General features: G+C 38.4%; 1 long non-coding RNA gene across 1 annotated transcript in view; it reads left to right on the forward strand.

Annotated features, from left to right (window-relative positions):
* Window positions 1–11855: 11855 nt before the first annotated feature.
* The window catches only part of LOC139078292 (uncharacterized), a 78869-nt gene continuing 74032 nt past the window's right edge, over window positions 11856–16692 (forward strand). The window contains exon 1 of the long non-coding RNA XR_011531220.1: window positions 11856–12154. This is a non-coding gene — a long non-coding RNA (uncharacterized lncRNA). The remainder of the gene's footprint in view (window positions 12155–16692) is intronic.

Genomic DNA, 16692 nt, shown 5'->3' on the forward strand with positions numbered 1-16692 from the left:
ATTTTCCCTATGCTACTGGTAAGAAAGTCCTGTATGCTCGAAGCCTTGAACCACACTGTACCAGCTTGTCAAGATAGTTTGTGCAAACAGTGTGGTTTATGGTGCATGTGTACTTTCCTTCTAGGGGTTTGGAATTTTGATAACTGGTCAATCATGAAGGCACAGTCTTCCTACATGATGGTCTCCAATAAAAACCTTGGACTTGTAGGCCCCAAAAAGCTTCCCTGGCAGAAAATATTTCACATGTGTTGCTACGGTTCATTGCTGGGAGATTCAGTGTGTCTTGTGCAGCTCCATTGGGAGAAGACTCTTAGAAGCTCACACCTGGTATCCTGCAGACTTTGTCAGATGTGCGTTTTTCCTAATTGATCCTGCTTTTTATCCTTTGGTCATAGTAAACCATAATCATAAGTGAAATGACTTTTGAGTTCTACATCCCAGGCTATGTGCTAGTTGTCTTATACACATTTCATGTGCATTAATTTTCCTAATAACCATACAAAGTTATGGTTACTACTGTCTCCATTTTACAGATGAGGGGCTGGGGGTTTTGATAGATTAAATACTTTGTCCAAGTTCTCACATCTTGTAGGTAGAAGAGCCAGGATTGGAATGAGGGGAGCTTCTGGTTGTACGTGTTCTTCATGGTAATGTGGAGCCTGGAAGCTGGCTGTTCAGATGCGGGAAGGAAGATGTCTTGAGTATGAACGGATCACATTTTTTGTAGTGGAATAAACAAGTTGTTGTGGTCAATTGCGTTATTTTTTAAAATTTCTTTGTTCTTCCATTATTCTTCCCTACTCTGTTAACTTTGGGCTTGCACAGGTGACTTGCTTTGTGCAATGGAATATGGGCATGTGTCACAGTGAAAATTTCAAGCAGAGGCTTGAAGAGCCACCATGAGTTTCCACTCCTCTTGAGCACCTGGCTTCTGTGATGAGAGGATCAAGACCCAGGTAACCACTGATTTTTCAGCTGGAGTTCCAGAATGAGAAGACATGTGGAACAACCCAAATCTCCAACTCAAACCTGGAACAAAGCAATCACAGCACCCTCATCCCATCTGTGAGGAAGAAAAACAGATTTGCTGTAACTACCAAGGTTTTGGTATTGCTTGTATTGCAACATTACCACAGCAAGGCTGACTAATACAGTTGTACAGCAAATATGTAATTTTAAATATAAATAATTTGAATAGGTCATCAGAATTCCCAAAATAGTCATTCTTAAGATAAATCATTTTATTTAGTAAACAATGTTTTTTGCATCACTAAAAACTCAGTATCTCTGTGGAGAAATTAACAATAAACAATTATTGAATTTCTACCATGTGGCAGGTACTTTTCTAAGCTCTTTACATACATGAACTGAAGTTGATACATGTAAGGATGTTATCGCATATTACAGAGTTGGAATTACAGAGGCTAAGTAACTTTCCCACGTCCACACAATGATTTCTAGGATAGAACAGGGCTACAGTTACAGGAAGTTTGAGAGTCCAGAGGTTACACTGCTGCCCACTATGTAATACTACCAAAAAAGTTCGGATATTTAGATAATTTACATGTGGATTTTTAAACTTAGGTGTATAAAATTGATGAGTTTGCAGGTTGATTGCATAAGAGGAAAGGACTAGCATTTAGTTTGTTTTCTTGATCACACACACACACATTTTAGTGGATGATGAAGTTCATGAATCTTTTGACCTCCCCAGAGATAATAATAACATAGAGATAATTAAGTACATACATGAGTTATGGGAAGATTTTTTCAGAAACTCTCCGTATTGAAAGGATTGCTCAAGGCCAACCTTTGAGGAGTCCGTGCAATGTAAAATGTTTCATTTAATTTCTCTCCCAGCGTGGTGAGGAGACATTTTTATTTCGGTTAACATAATGAATGCAATGACAACTATGTAATAGCTTTTTGGCTCTTGGTTTTACTCCATTCACCTCAGAAGCCCTTACAATATATTTTCCTCTGGAAAAATAATCTATAAATAAATTGGGATTTTGATATTTTGAGACTCTCTGTGGTTATTAAATCTGGGGGAAAATGTTATGATATTTATATACTTCTACATAAGATAAAGAGATGGAGATTTGCACTTCTCTGAGAAACTGGGGATCCATAAATAATCCATTTCAACAATTTTGAGCCTCTTACTTCCACATGCATATATAGTCACACCTTATCAAGATGCCCTGGCTGTTGTGTATGCATGTCAAACTGTGTCATATTCCATATGTAATCATATACAGTAGAATAGTGGGACAGGTGGTGACTTTGGATACAATGTATCATCATCCTTGATTGTTTTTTTTGCATAATTTGGAAAATTATTTTTATAAGACAGAATTTTAAAGAATTCCTAAGATAATATTGTAATATTATAATATTATTGTATTATAATAATATTGTAATATTGTAACCCTTATGAAACTTTCCCTTAATCTTTACCATCTGCCAACTCAGGATCTATACCCTCCCACAGTCTCTTTCTCTACCAAATGAGTGACACCATCCACTTTTCTTAGTTGTCTGTGATTTTTTTGTTTTTATTTTTGGAAGGAAGATAGGCCAAAAACTAACATCTGTTGCCAATCTTCCTCTTTTCGCTTGAGGAAGATTGTCACTGAGCTAACATCTGTGCCAGTCTTCTTCTATTTCACACGGGAAGCTGCCACAGTGCGGCTTGCTGAGCAGTGCTAGGTCCGCACCTGGGATCTGAACCTATGAACTCTGGGCCACCAAAGTGGAACGTGTGAACTTAACCCCTATGCCACCAGGCTGGCCCTATGATTCTTCTTTATTGCAGTAACATTGGTTTATAACATTATATAAATTTCAGGTGTACATCACTATATTTTGATTTCTGTGTAGATTAAATCATGTTCACCATCCAAAGACTAATTACAATCCCTCACCACACACATGTTCCTAGTCACTCCTTTTGCCCTCCTTCGTCCCCACTTCCCCTCTGGTAACCACCAATCTAATCTCTGTCTCTATGTGTCTGCTTGTTTTTGTTTTTATCTTCTATTTATGAGTGAGATCATACAGTATTTGACTTTCTCCCTCTGACTTATTTCACTTAGCATAACACCCTCAAGTTCCATTGTTGTCACAATAGGATTTCGTCCTTTTTTATGGCTGAGTAGTATTCCATTGTGTACCTGTACCACATCTTCTTTATCCATTAGTCCCTTGATGGGCACCAAGCTTGCTTCCAAGTCTTGGCTATGGTGAATAATGCTGCAATGAACATAGAGGTGCATGTATCTTCACACATTTGTGTTTTCATGTTCTTTGGATAAATAGCCAGCAGTGCAATAGCTGGATCATACGGTAGTTCTATTCTTAATTTTTTGAGGAAGCTCCATACTGTTTTCCATAGTGACAGCAACAACCAGCACTCCCACCAGCAGTGTATGAGGGTTCCCTTTTCTCCTTCCTCTCCAACACTTCTTATTTCTTTTCTTGTTTATTATAGCCATTGTGGCAGGATTGAGGTGGTATCTCACTGTAGTTTTGATTTGCATTTCCCTAATAGTTAGTGATGTTGAACATCTTTTCATGTGCCTGTTGGAGAAATCTCTGTGCAGATCTTTTGCCCATTTTTAAATTGGGTTGTTAGTTTTTTTGTTGAGATTATGAGTTCTTTATATATTTTGGATATTAGCTCCTTATCAGATCACCCTTGATTGTTTAGTAAATTATCATTCAGTAAAAACTCAAGAGGATTTACACAAAGAATTAGAGAAAAACAATATCAACTGCTAACATCTCTTCTTTGGAACTTTTTTCTCCAGTGACATAAAGTATAAGGATAAGAAAGTCATTTTATTAGGCCTTTCAATCCCTCCATGTTAGATGTGGCTAAGGATGATTCTTCCACAGTGTCCCTTCCTCTCAATCTCATTCTCTGCCTTTTCTCTGTTCGGCTTATTATATTTCCATCACTGTTACGGGCACTTATTTTCATTTGTCATTTTTGTTTTGGAAACTGTAAAAGTTAATCACAAGTTCAGATTATTGAGGAAAGGGAGCTTGTATTTTTAATAATTTCTATTGTTTGAGGAAATTAATTAACTAGATAAATTATAGTTAAATTGCAGTATTTGTGACTTTTTCAATTCACCAGAGAAATATGTGTGTGGTTCCTAGACAGGACTGGAACTGCTAAAACTGCAGTAAGAGATAATCCTTCACACTAGAAGTGCTGGACCACAATATTCGTTACATCCCATATTAAGCTGTTTCTAAATGATCAGTGACCACTTTTGACAGAAGTGAGCAGATTAGGTATAAATGTCTACGATCCTGTCATGGGTAAGCATAATGATGTTATAATCAAATGTCACCCATGTCAGTGTACATGATTTGCAACAGTGTTCTTTCTTGACATGAACATACCTCAGGTCAGTTAAGAAAACAGATGTTGACTTCCGACGTCAATTATATCTTTGCCATATACTTGATGCCTGTGATCTTGGACAATTTATTTGTCTGTGCCTTAGTATGCCAGTCATTAGCATCAGGATAATTATTCCTTCTTCTTAAGATAGCTATGGCTATTAATGTAAGACACGTTTTAGCATAGGTATACAACCATTATATATATCGAAGAATAGTTTATTGAACAAATGCTAAATTTCAGGTTTTAATCTCACAATATTTTATTGTTTGTGTGCATTTTCTAATATATATTTTAATCTACATATTTTCTTAATAAACCTTGGATAATCTCAAAATATACGCTAAGTTAAATTATATATAATATTTTTTCCTATTGTTTAAATGAAATGCTTATCAGTGAATTTCAAATTCAAGAGCCTGAACAATTAAGCAAATTAGCAGTTGGAAAGATAGAAATTGAGCAAAAGAGTGAACTTCATGAAAACGGAAAGCCTGAAAAAATTGTCTTCCTAGAGAGCCAATCAGAGAATGCCAGAAGAAGCCACAGGCCTTCCTCCGAAGACTTCACAAATTTGCTTAAAAGCTATGGCTACCCTTTAAGAGAGTTGACACTTGACATTTTCCCAGGTTAAAAGTAATTTGGGTAATAAAGCTGTAGGGAAATTGAACTTGCCAGCATGTTAAATGCATTTGTCTCTCTGAATATAATAAACTATGCTGGTGGAATGGATGATAATCACAGGCACATTTTTCTAATTTATCAGTAAGGTATTTAAACTTTTTTTTTAACTTTTATTTACTTCCTCTATTTGTTACCAAGTGTCAGATTTAAAACTTTATATGAAATAAGATAAATATCTCTATAATATCTTTTGCTAGAGATCCAGGATTATGGAGTGACAGTATTTTGTAGCCATTTCAATTTAAAATGTGACGTTTTAAATTTAAATGTTTTGCTGCCATAGATTTATTCAAAATCTTCCACCACTTATGATTAGATATAATGTGATATATTTTGTTAAATAACACCTTTTGTCTAAGTCATAGTTTTAATTCACATGTGGAGGTCAGGCACTTAAAGGTCAGATATATGAAGTAAGGTTACCATTTTGGAAAGCGCATCTATTTTGTCTTAACAGTAAGGAAAATGTATGTACTATGGGCTTCATGGGAGGAATAAGAAGTGTGCTCATTGAGTACCACACATACTCAAAGTGTTTTACATGTATGAATTCATTTAATCCTCACAATAATCCTACGTGGAAAGTACTATTATTATGATTATCCCCATTTTAATGAATGAGCAAACTGAGGCACAGAGGGGTTAAGTAACTTGCCTAAGTTCATACAGCCAGTGAGTTGCAGATTTGGGATTCAAATCCAGGATGTTGGCACCAGAATAAGACCCTTTACCCTTAAGCTGTATTCCCTTACAATTTGCACATCTCCCATATACAGCATGAAGGGACTTGAGCTCTATCTTTAGTATATTATTTTTAAAAATGGAAGCAAACATTGTAAACGGTTGAGACATTAATCTGAGTGGAGGATAAATGGGTGCTTGATATGCTATTTTCTTCCATGATCTACTGTTGGAAATCTTCCATAAAAAAATGTTGAGAAACAGAATCAAATTTCCTGTGCTGTGAGGCAGATGTGGACTTGTCCACCAGCAAGGCAGGACCTGAGCATGGCCAGCTTCCTGGCTTTATCAGCTCAATAGGACAGCATTGCTTCCTGTTATCAGCTCACACGCATTCGTCATTAATAAGGTGTCATAGTTTGCAATTATTGTGCTTAGAGAGGAAGTCAAATGCAACACGGAATAAAAGAGACTCGAGAAGCCTTAGAAGCATATCCTTTGAGATGCCCAGGGTCTCTACATTTCGCGAATACCCCAGAGATGGATTGCTGAGTACACATTTCTATAAGTTCCACTCTAGTTGTTAATGAGATGACACCTTTTGCAAATCTACTCCTTCATGTTGGCTCCATATTCCACATCTTGGCATAGATAGGTAATAACCCTTCTCATGCTTAATATCTTAATAAAAGAGAAATAAAATAAACCCAGAAGATTTTCCAGGAAAATCATGACAAAAATCAGATCTTTAGATGCTGTATCCTCCCTCTGAATAGCTAACATAAAAGTAGTTTTGAAATAAAAGTGAAGCTGATATTTAGCATACAAAACATGAAAATTTGACTTTTGGCATGAAGAAGAGTTTTGTTTCTGATAGCATTTTTCTGTTTAATGTAAGATAAATACTGTATGAACATGAATTATCTGCTATATAAATTTATGTGTATATGATATTAAACTGGATTTGTTATGACCTTAGCTGACAAAACAAACAATTCTGTTGTGAATAAGCCTTAACTAAATGGAAACTGAAAACCCATTAAAGTGAATGTTTTAGAAGAATTACAAATTCAAGCTTCTGAAGAGTACTTAACATTCAGGGTTTTAAAACAGCATTTCTCAAATGTGTTCAACAAATAACTCTCCAGATCGCACCATCTTTGTAACACCTCTCTCCAGTCTGTTTTCCCTTTTACTCTGCCATTTACAAATTAAGAAAATGTTAGGCTTTTTCATTTAGTGACCCAATTTTGCCACTGACTTATTTGATTGACTTTAAGCCAGTTTTTAACATCTTTGTTCTTTAATTTCTTAATCTCTCAGATGATGGTACTGTACTCTAAAGTCTAAAGGCTCATTCAGTGCTACACCCCTACGATTCTGGATATTTTTGGACCAGGAGAGCTTTTCTTGCAGCCACCTATGCTGTAGTTATCACAAAGTTAGCCATAGTCACTTGTTCTGTCTCTAAGGAGAAATCATGTTCGCTGTGGAGTGGATATCTGTGTTTTTATTATTATTATTTTATTTATTTTTTATCTGCCCAGCATCCATTTCCCCTTTAATAACAGCATCCCAATTGATTTTCCACTGAGAAACAACCTCTCTCCAACTTAATCTGTGTGATTTGATGGGTGGAGGTGGGCACAGGAATGAGCTTTGGAATACAAGCCTTGGTTTATCATTGCATGCCATTTACAGCCGGGACCCACCCCCCAGACAACGAAACTTGAATCGAGAATGTTTGTTGCAAATCTAGGGAAAGATAAACACTTTTTCCACTGATGGTATTAAGGGGTTACATATGTTTGGAGTTGTTAGGAGGGCAGAGTTGAGAGCTGGTAAAATCATCTGTACTCTTCCATCAACCTATGTCTGAAGTCAGACCTCCTCTTGAAAGGTTTAGTTATAAGGATCAATGCATTCCCTTTTCTTGTTTATCCTCGTCTGAGCTGTTTCTGTAACTCAAAACTCTAAGAATTGAGACCAGTACACCTGGATGGTTGAAAATGATCCAGTCACAGAAGAGACGTGAGGACCATGTGTGACCCTCCGCCTCTCACACCTCCAGTTTCTGAGCAGGAATCTCCTTCTGTAAGGAAACTGGGAAAACTTCCTGCTGACTCTACTTCAGGCCAAGCGTTCATTCTTTTTCAAAGTCCGGACTTAAGAGTGAAACATTTTTGGAAAATGTGAATGTATTACAGTTCTCCAGAGACACAGAACCAATAGAGGATATATATATGTATATATCTGTTGTTTGTTTGTTTTAAGGAATTGGTTCATATGATCGTAGAGGCTGGCCAGGTCCCAAAGCTGCAGGGTCGGCTGGCAGGCTGGAGACCCAGCAAAGAGTTGATACAGCTTGAGTCCAGAAACAATGTGTTGGCAGAATTCCCTCTTCCTTGTGGGAGCTTAGTCTTTTTTTTAGACCTTCAACTGATTGAATGAGGCCCACTCACATTATGCAGGATAATCTGCTTTGTTCAAAGTCTACTGATTTAAACGTTAATCTCATCTAAAAATACCCTCCCACAAGCAGCTAATATAGTGTTTGACCAGATATTTGGGTACTGCGGCCTAGTGAAGTTGACACATAAAATTAACCATCACAGTGAATATATTTTAAAATTTGGTATTTGATACCTGGAAGAGTATATACATATATATGTATGCCATCATTTATAAGTTTAAAAGAATAATAGTGAAACAAAACCTGTGACTTCACTGCCCCGACTAGGCACTGCGACACAGTGGATGTGGGTCAACGCACCAGCTCTCCATCCCGGTCCTGTTCTCCCGTCTCTGAGTTGTAAATTGATTGCTCTCGTATATTTAAAAAACCATTTCTACCACATATGCATGTGTCCTCAAATAACTTTTGTTTGTTTTTGAGCTTTAAAAACAGTTTTGTTCAATATGTCGTCCTCTGTGACTTGCTGTTTCTAAGATTCTTCTATTCTGCTGTGTGGAGCCGCAGTTCATTCATTTTCCTGGTGTGTGAAAGTCCATTGGGTGATTAAAGCACTATATTATTTTTGTCCAGTGTCTTTTCAATAGATAGTAGAGTTGTTTATGCCCTTTTGTTTTATGGGAACTGCTGTTGCAAATATGCTTAGGCAGGTAAGTTTCAGAGATTCTCTAGGGCAGTGGGTCTCAAAGTGAGGTCTCTGGACCAGCAGCGACAGCATTAGCATCACCTGAAAATTTAGTAGAAATGCAGATTCTCAAGCTCCAAAACAAGCCTATTGATTTAGAAACTTTGGGGTGAATCCCAGGAATCTGGGTTTTTAGTTGATTCTGATGTTCTCACAAGTATAAGAACCACGGTTCTACGTATATACTAGGAGTTCGCTTGTTCATCCTTGACTCAGTTTACCTTACTTGTTAAATCTTTTTTCTTAGAATATCTCAATTTTACATCTCTTCATTCCATGGTTTCATTTTTTATCTTGTTAGCTCGGAGTCTCTTAAAATACTCTTCTAAATAATTAATTTGTTCTATCTTGCTCTCTAAATCGTAATCACAATCACAGACTTGAGGATTTCTATGGCCAGGATTAATATTACTTTCTTCTGTTGTTCTTACCCTTTTACATCTCTTGGTTTAAATATTTCAGGTTTTATCTCATATTTATTTTAATTTCTAATTTTCAGGATGCTGCTGTCATCTTCTTAAGCACCTATTATATCTGTATTTTTCATCTTATCCCAAATTTTTCCCATGTTCTTACCTTTTAATGAATTTCAGCTTTATCCTTGGCAGCAAGTGTCTAGAAATTTGTGAACAGAAGAGCTCACATTGCAATTGCAAACCAGTTGAGATTTTCTTGCCCTAAGTTTCCTTAGCACTCACTTCTTACCTCCTCAAAAAGGATTCATACTCCAACTGGGCAATTCATTGCAAAATCATGGTCAGGGAGCTGTTGCAAGATCAGATTCTTCTCTCCTGTGGACCACATGACAGACTGTCTGGTTGGCAACTTTGACTTGCTGGAACAATGTTGCTTGTTAATAACTCACATTAATTTCCTTTGGATGGGATTCTCTGTTCAGCTCAGCTGACTTGACCCAGAAAAATGGTAGAACACACAAGAGACAAAGTAAGGGGCCCTTGGTCCCCGGGAGTTCACTCAGGCCATGTATCAAATATCCTGTGATATCAGAGAGTGTCCCCAGTGGGTGAAAAGGTGCCTAGAGGAACCAACAGACAGCACAGTTTTAGAATCTGTAGATATCAAAAGTTCTAGAATTTAGGGTTCCAAAATGAAAAATGAAATATGGAAGTGCTCAATCAGTTTTTGCATGCAAGAACTCTGTTGGTCTTTGTTGATACAAGGGATAAGAAAGGACTAGAGAGGGTAACGATGCTTAGGGAGTGGCTACTTAAAAAAAAAAAGAGTTGTGCTAAGTCCTAGAGCCAGTACACTATAGGGATTGAAAGCATGAACTCTGGAGCCAGAATCTACCAACTGCCTGATCTTGGACAGGGGTCTGCTGGCTGTGCATCCTGCTAGCCGGCAGGCTTTGGGCAAGTTGCTTAACTTCTGTGTGCCTCAGTTTAGTCATGGATAAAATGGGGGTAATAATGTAATTCTTCTAAAGATAAAACGATTTATTATAGGTGAAGTGCTTAACACAATGCTAATAAGTACATAGTAGGTATGATAAATATGCTATTATTATTACTACTGTAGTTATATAATTTACCTTTTTGTAGATGCATCATAGTATCTCCTGGCAATTTAAGAGCCATGACCTAGTCTTTGAAGAATCCTTATTTGTAGCCAACACTTTAATTTATTTTAATATTTTCTTTCATATTTAATGGGAAGAGATGATTTCTCTGGAAAAAAGCTTTTTAATAATCCATTAAATATTAACTTAGCTGTTTATTTATTTGAATACATTATGAAGAACTGCAGATCTCTAGAAGTTATAGCTTAGAGTTTACTGCTAAACGAAGAGTGCGCACGCGCGCGCTCGCGCGCACACACACACACACACACACACACACACACATCTGGACTATGATTAGATGTGCTTTCTTTACAGTTAAAGTACTAACACAAAAGAAACGCATGAAGTCAGAGTCCTGACTTAATTTTTCTATGGATTTCCAGTTAATGGCCTTGAAATCCTTTAATGAAGGATGCGTGCCGAGCTGAGTTATACACATTTGTGTTAGGGGATAATTAGGTTCATGAATAAGTAATTCAGCATAATGAAGACATGAACTGATGCACATCAGAAACAAGCTGAGATTGTGGTTGCCCTCCTGGAATTGAAAATTAAGCGATGAACCATCCCTTTAAGACCTGGCTTTCCCGTGTTCAACAAAAATATGAGAATTACTTTCTAAAATAATTCTTTGAGGAAAATGTTGTCTATCTTTCTTAAAATTCTCAAGAAACACTCAAAAGAATCAACCAATAGACTGAGGGAATCCAGTGAATATACTGACAATCCAGTGAAGCGGGTATTTGGGCATGCTTAGGAATGGGGCAGAGTGGGGTCTGAGTGACTTGGCTGCAGTGTGCTGCCATAAACGGTTCGTTCTAAGGGGATGTGCCAACCCGAACCTCAGAGGCAGGAGGAGGATGACATTTCACTTGAAGCAACTGTCAGTTCTCACCATGGCTATTTTCCATGGATGTTAAGGACTAGAAATAGAGATGGAAAAACACGGTCCATTTTTCATGCCAACTGTGATCAGTTGGTGGTGGCTGCCTGGACTGTGTTGAAAAGGAATCAGAAGTTAATTCCCAGCTTGAAGAATGCTGTAATCAATTAATTAGGTCTGGCATTGGGAGCAGGGAGGAGAATTGGTACACTCCTGCCCTGCAGGGTATTGGCCATCTCAGGCTAGAGGCACATGTGGGAAAGAAAAAATTCTCCTATGTTCAGCTCTGAAATCATACTCACAGGCTTAGATTAATTTTCTCTGCCTTGTGTATTGGTTCACAAAAGTGAAATGCCAGGCTTCTCAGTAGCTTTTTAAACCAGATAGCCTAAAACAAATAGTAATATGATCTTCATCAACTATTTCTGGAGTACCTACTACGTCTCAGGCACTATCTTTAGACTTGAGAGTGAGCAAAACAGAGATGTCAGGTGCCTTAATGGGGCTTATACTTTAGTGAGAGGGATGGAGATCAAACAAATTAATACCAAAATTTTGGAAAGCACTGCTAGGTCAAGACACTGGGCTCTGAGAGAGAGAATAATTGTGGCACCTGCCTGAGGATGAGGGTTTGAGGAAGAAATTTTAAGTTGAAACCGAAGGATGGGTAAGAATTTTCCAGCTTAAGATTGTGGTTTTGTTCAGAAGAGCATTCCAAACAAGAGGAACAGCATGTACAAAATCTAGAGGTAGGAAAGAGTTTCATCTTTTTTATTTATTTATTTTTATTTTAATTTTTATAGCAGTGGCATTGGATTATAACATTATATAACTTTCAGATGTACATCACAATATATTTCTAATTCTGTATAGATTACATCATGTTCAACACCCAAAGACTAATTATAATCCATCACCACACGTGTGCCTAATTACTCCTTTCGCACTCCTTCCTCCCCCCTTCCCCTGTGGTAACCACCAATCCAGTTTCTGTTGTTATGTGTTTGTTTGTCATTGTTTTTATCTTCTACTTATGAGTGAGATCATATGGTATTTGATTTTATCCCTCTGACTTATTTTACTTAGCATAATACCTTCAAGGTCTATCCATGTTGTCACAAATGGCCGGATTTCATCATTTCTTATTGCTGAGTAGTATTCTATTGTGTATATATACCACATCTTGTTTATCCATTCGTCCCTTAATGGGCACCTAAGTTGCTTCCAAGCCTTGGTGAATGTGAATAATGCTGCGATGAACATAGGGGTGCATGTACCCTTATGCCTTTGTGTTTTCAAGTTCTTTGGATAAATACCCAGAAGTGGAATAGCTGGATCGTAGGGTAAATCTACTCTTAATTTTCTGAGGATACTCCATACTGTTTTCCTTGGTGACTGCACCAGTTTACACTCCCACCAGCAGTGTATGAGCATTCCCTTCTCCCCACATCCTCTCCAATATTTGTTGTTTCCTGTCTTGTTAGTTATAGCCATTCTGACCGGAGTGAGGTGATATCTCATTGTAGTTTTGATTTACCTTTCCGTGATAGTTAATGATGTTGACCATGTTTTCATGTACCTGTTGGTCGTCTGTATATCTTCTTTGGAGAAATCTCTGTTCACATCTTTTGCCCATTTTTTAATTGGGTTGTTGGTTTTTTTGTTGTTGAGATGTATGAGTTCTTTGTATATTTTGGAAATTAACCCCTTATCCGATATATGGTTTGCAAATATCTTCTACCAATTGTTAAGTTGTCTTTTTGTTTTGTTGATAGTTTCCTTTGCTGTGCAGAGCTTTTTAGTTTGATGTTGTCCCATTTGTCTATTTTATTTTTTCTTTTGTTTCTCTTGCTTGGTCAGACATTGTACTTGAAAATATGCTTCTAAGACCAATGTCAAAGAGCTTACTACCTATGTTTTCTTCTAGAAGTTTCATGGTTTCAGGTCTTACCTTCAAGTCTTTAATCTATTTTGAGTTAATTTTTGTGCATGGTGTAAGATAATAGTCTACTTTCATTCTTCTACATGTGGCTGTCCAGTTTTCCCAACACCATTTATTGAAGAGACTCTCCTTTGGTGGTAGGAAAGAGTTTGACGCAGGATGAAAGACTGGCTTGGCTGAAGTATAGTGAGGGAGGGGAGAGTACCTGAGGATGGAGTTAGAGAGCTAGGCAAGGCCAAGCTCTGCTGAATTTGAATGTCATACTACAGAGTATGAAATTTCCTTTAGGAACAATGGGGAACCAATACAATTCTGGAAGTGAGGTGGGTTGTGGAGACTTTGATTGACATTCTAAAAAGTCACCCTGGCTGCTGGGAGAAGAATAGGTTATCTTCTCTGGGGGAACTTTCTCAAAACCCAAGGGGCAGAGCCGGATGGACAGTCTCGTGCCAGAAGCTGTGTGTGTGTGACTACTCTGTAACGGATAGCAACAGACATACAGTGGCTGCCCCTTTTGACAAGGCATGAGCTCTCCAGCTTGCCAGAGTAACCACCACTCCCTTGGGGCTAGGATGGTGACGGTGGAAATAGAGAGAAGTGGACTAGTAACTTTACACTTTCCCCATTCACTCACAAAAATTACCTGACATCACCCGGTCACTATCCTCATTTGAATAACCCCTGCTGACACTTTCTCTAAACTCCTTTTTCTAAACTGACAAAGTTCAAAACAGGAGGAAGTGTCATTCTCTACCATTCAGGGAGAGATGCACTAAAGATGAGATAGAGAAAATTTCCTTGACCATTTTAATTTATGGACTTGATCTAATACCTAGGGATGATAATTGCCATGTAAATTCTTAAAGGGGTTGCTCCAAGTCAAGTGTAGCTTATGCAGTGGATGGTCCCCAGAGGTGAGGGAATCTTTGAGTGGGATTTCATTGTCTACTTCAGCATGAATCTCCTACTACAGGCTGGCCTACACCCTTTCATCTTCCCGCAGGAGTTTCCCCAATTAGTAAAATAGTGAGAATCCTAGAGCTCCCATTTGGGCTGTTGTTGTGCAAGAGACAGCATGAAATGGGAAAATATTTTCCAAGCCTGAGTCCTTTGGCAGCCTTTCTGTGAGGGTTTGGCCTGCATTTCATCAATGCAGCTTAATAATGTTGTTTCATTTTGTTAACGGAACATTATGTTAATTAAATCAGCACGAAGATACTGAGTGGCTAAATTGCAATCATTTGGTCTTTGATCAAGACACAGGCTTTCCCAAGTAAGATGGTTAGTGAACAGGACTTTCGTTGTTCACACCGCCAGCAGGAAGGAAAATTCATTTTTCCCCAACCCAGAGATATTTAAATACATCTTAATTGTCCTGACTGCTCTGAGGGTTTTATTCTCAAATCTTGGCTCCACTTAAATGGCTGAGTACTTCTTGAGAGTGGTAAGGACTTTGAGAGTAGGAAGGAAAGCAGTCCAGCTGAGTAAGGCCAGCTAAGATCAACACTTATTTTTGGTTTTTATTAACTAGCTGTTTTCTTTCATTTTTCAACTAAGAAATAATGCATATATTTTATAAAACATTCTGAAAATACAAAAGATTATATTCTGGAAAATAAGTCTACTCCTACCTTTGAACCTCTAGTTCCCCAGACTCCATCATCAGGGTCAATGATGGGTACGATTTCTCGTATCTCCTTCCAGAATTAATCTATAATGTCCATACATTATGTATGTCCATATGTAATGTATGTCCATATGTAATGTAATGTCCATACAAGCATGTGTATAGACTATGTATTCAGATGTATGAAGACTACGTTTAGACAGATGTATAGCACAACTGTCATGTTTTCCTCAAATGAGGGTGTTCTATTCTCCTGTTGTGCACTTTCTTTCTTCACTCCGTTAGTTTAGTTGTTACTTCATTATTCTGGGTAATTTCAATATTCATGTAAATAAACCATCCACCACCCTGAACTCTCAATGCCACGGACTCTCCTTGGAAGGTCTTCAGCCTCCTGTTTCCTGATCATATTTTACTCTAGACTTTGTCATTACCAGTAAACAGAGTACCACTCTACTCTCAGTTGCCACTCTCCAATCGCCACCTCTACATTTCCGTGTCACTCCCCTTTATTCCCTGTTTTCAACAACTCTTCCACCCCACCAGGACCTACACACAATTGAGCTCATTACTACTGACAGTCCTTTAACGTCTCCAATCTTTACTTCCTTTCTTAGCTGGCTGAGATCCCGAAGTCCACTGTTATAATCTTCCTTCACATGTGTCCTCAACTTTCTTGGCCTTCATCATCCTCATCAGAGAAAAGCCCATCACAGGTTAAATCCAATGTTGCCTATTTTATACCTAAACACAGTCCACTAACTGGTCTGACCTAAAATACATAATTAGTAACCTCAAGTGGGCCTGCCGAGTTGCTGACCAACAACTTTTCCTTAGCTCAGTTACTCCTTGTTCTCCTTGGACCTTCTCCATTTTTCTCAAACCTGTAACCACCGCCCCCCACCCCCCCACCGACTTAGCTGATGATGTTGCTTTTTTTTTTAAAGACTTTATTTTTTTCCTTTTTTTCCCTAAAGCCCCCCTGGTACATAGTTGTATATTCTTCGTTGTGGGTCCCTCTAGTTGTGGTATGTGGGACGCTGCCTCAGCATGGTTTGATGAGCAGTGCCATGTCTGCATCCAGGATTTGAACCAACGAAACACTGGGCTGCCTGCAGCGGAGCACGTGAACTTAACCACTCAGCCACAGGACCAGCCCCCGTGATGTTGTTTTTTTTATTTTATTGATAAAATAGCAATCATAAGAGAATTTTCACACGCCACTATCAGTCAGCTACCAACAGACAGACTGTGCAATCCTATACTCTACCTTTCATCCACATACTGCAGATGAATATTCTGGCAATCCTGCAGCTAACATTTGCAAGTCTTGCAGAAAAATAACTTGGAGGTCCTAGCTCAGATCCAGACCCCTTCTTTTTCAAGTTTCATTCTCCTCTCCCAAGCAAAGAGCAGCCTGCAGAAGACTGGTCCACTTCAGGAAAGCTGGCTTAGAAAGAGGATCTTTTAGGTTCTGGAAGTGGATGCAGCCCCTTAGAGCAGAGAAGTCCAGGATCGGGCTTACATGTAATGCATTATGGAAGTGGGGCACTGGTTCCTGGTGGGGAGGCATCTGTGGAGGAGCAGGACCTGACGAGGGACAGCAGGAAACTGTCTCAAAGCATGAGGCCCAGGCTAGGGACACCTGGTGCCCAGATGAGCAATGTGGTTGCCTGGTCTGCTGTCTCAGAACACACCCCACCAAGTATACAGACCAC

The sequence above is a fragment of the Equus przewalskii genome, chromosome 21 (assembly GCF_037783145.1).
Source record: "Equus przewalskii isolate Varuska chromosome 21, EquPr2, whole genome shotgun sequence".
Classification (NCBI taxonomy): Eukaryota; Metazoa; Chordata; class Mammalia; order Perissodactyla; family Equidae; genus Equus; species Equus przewalskii.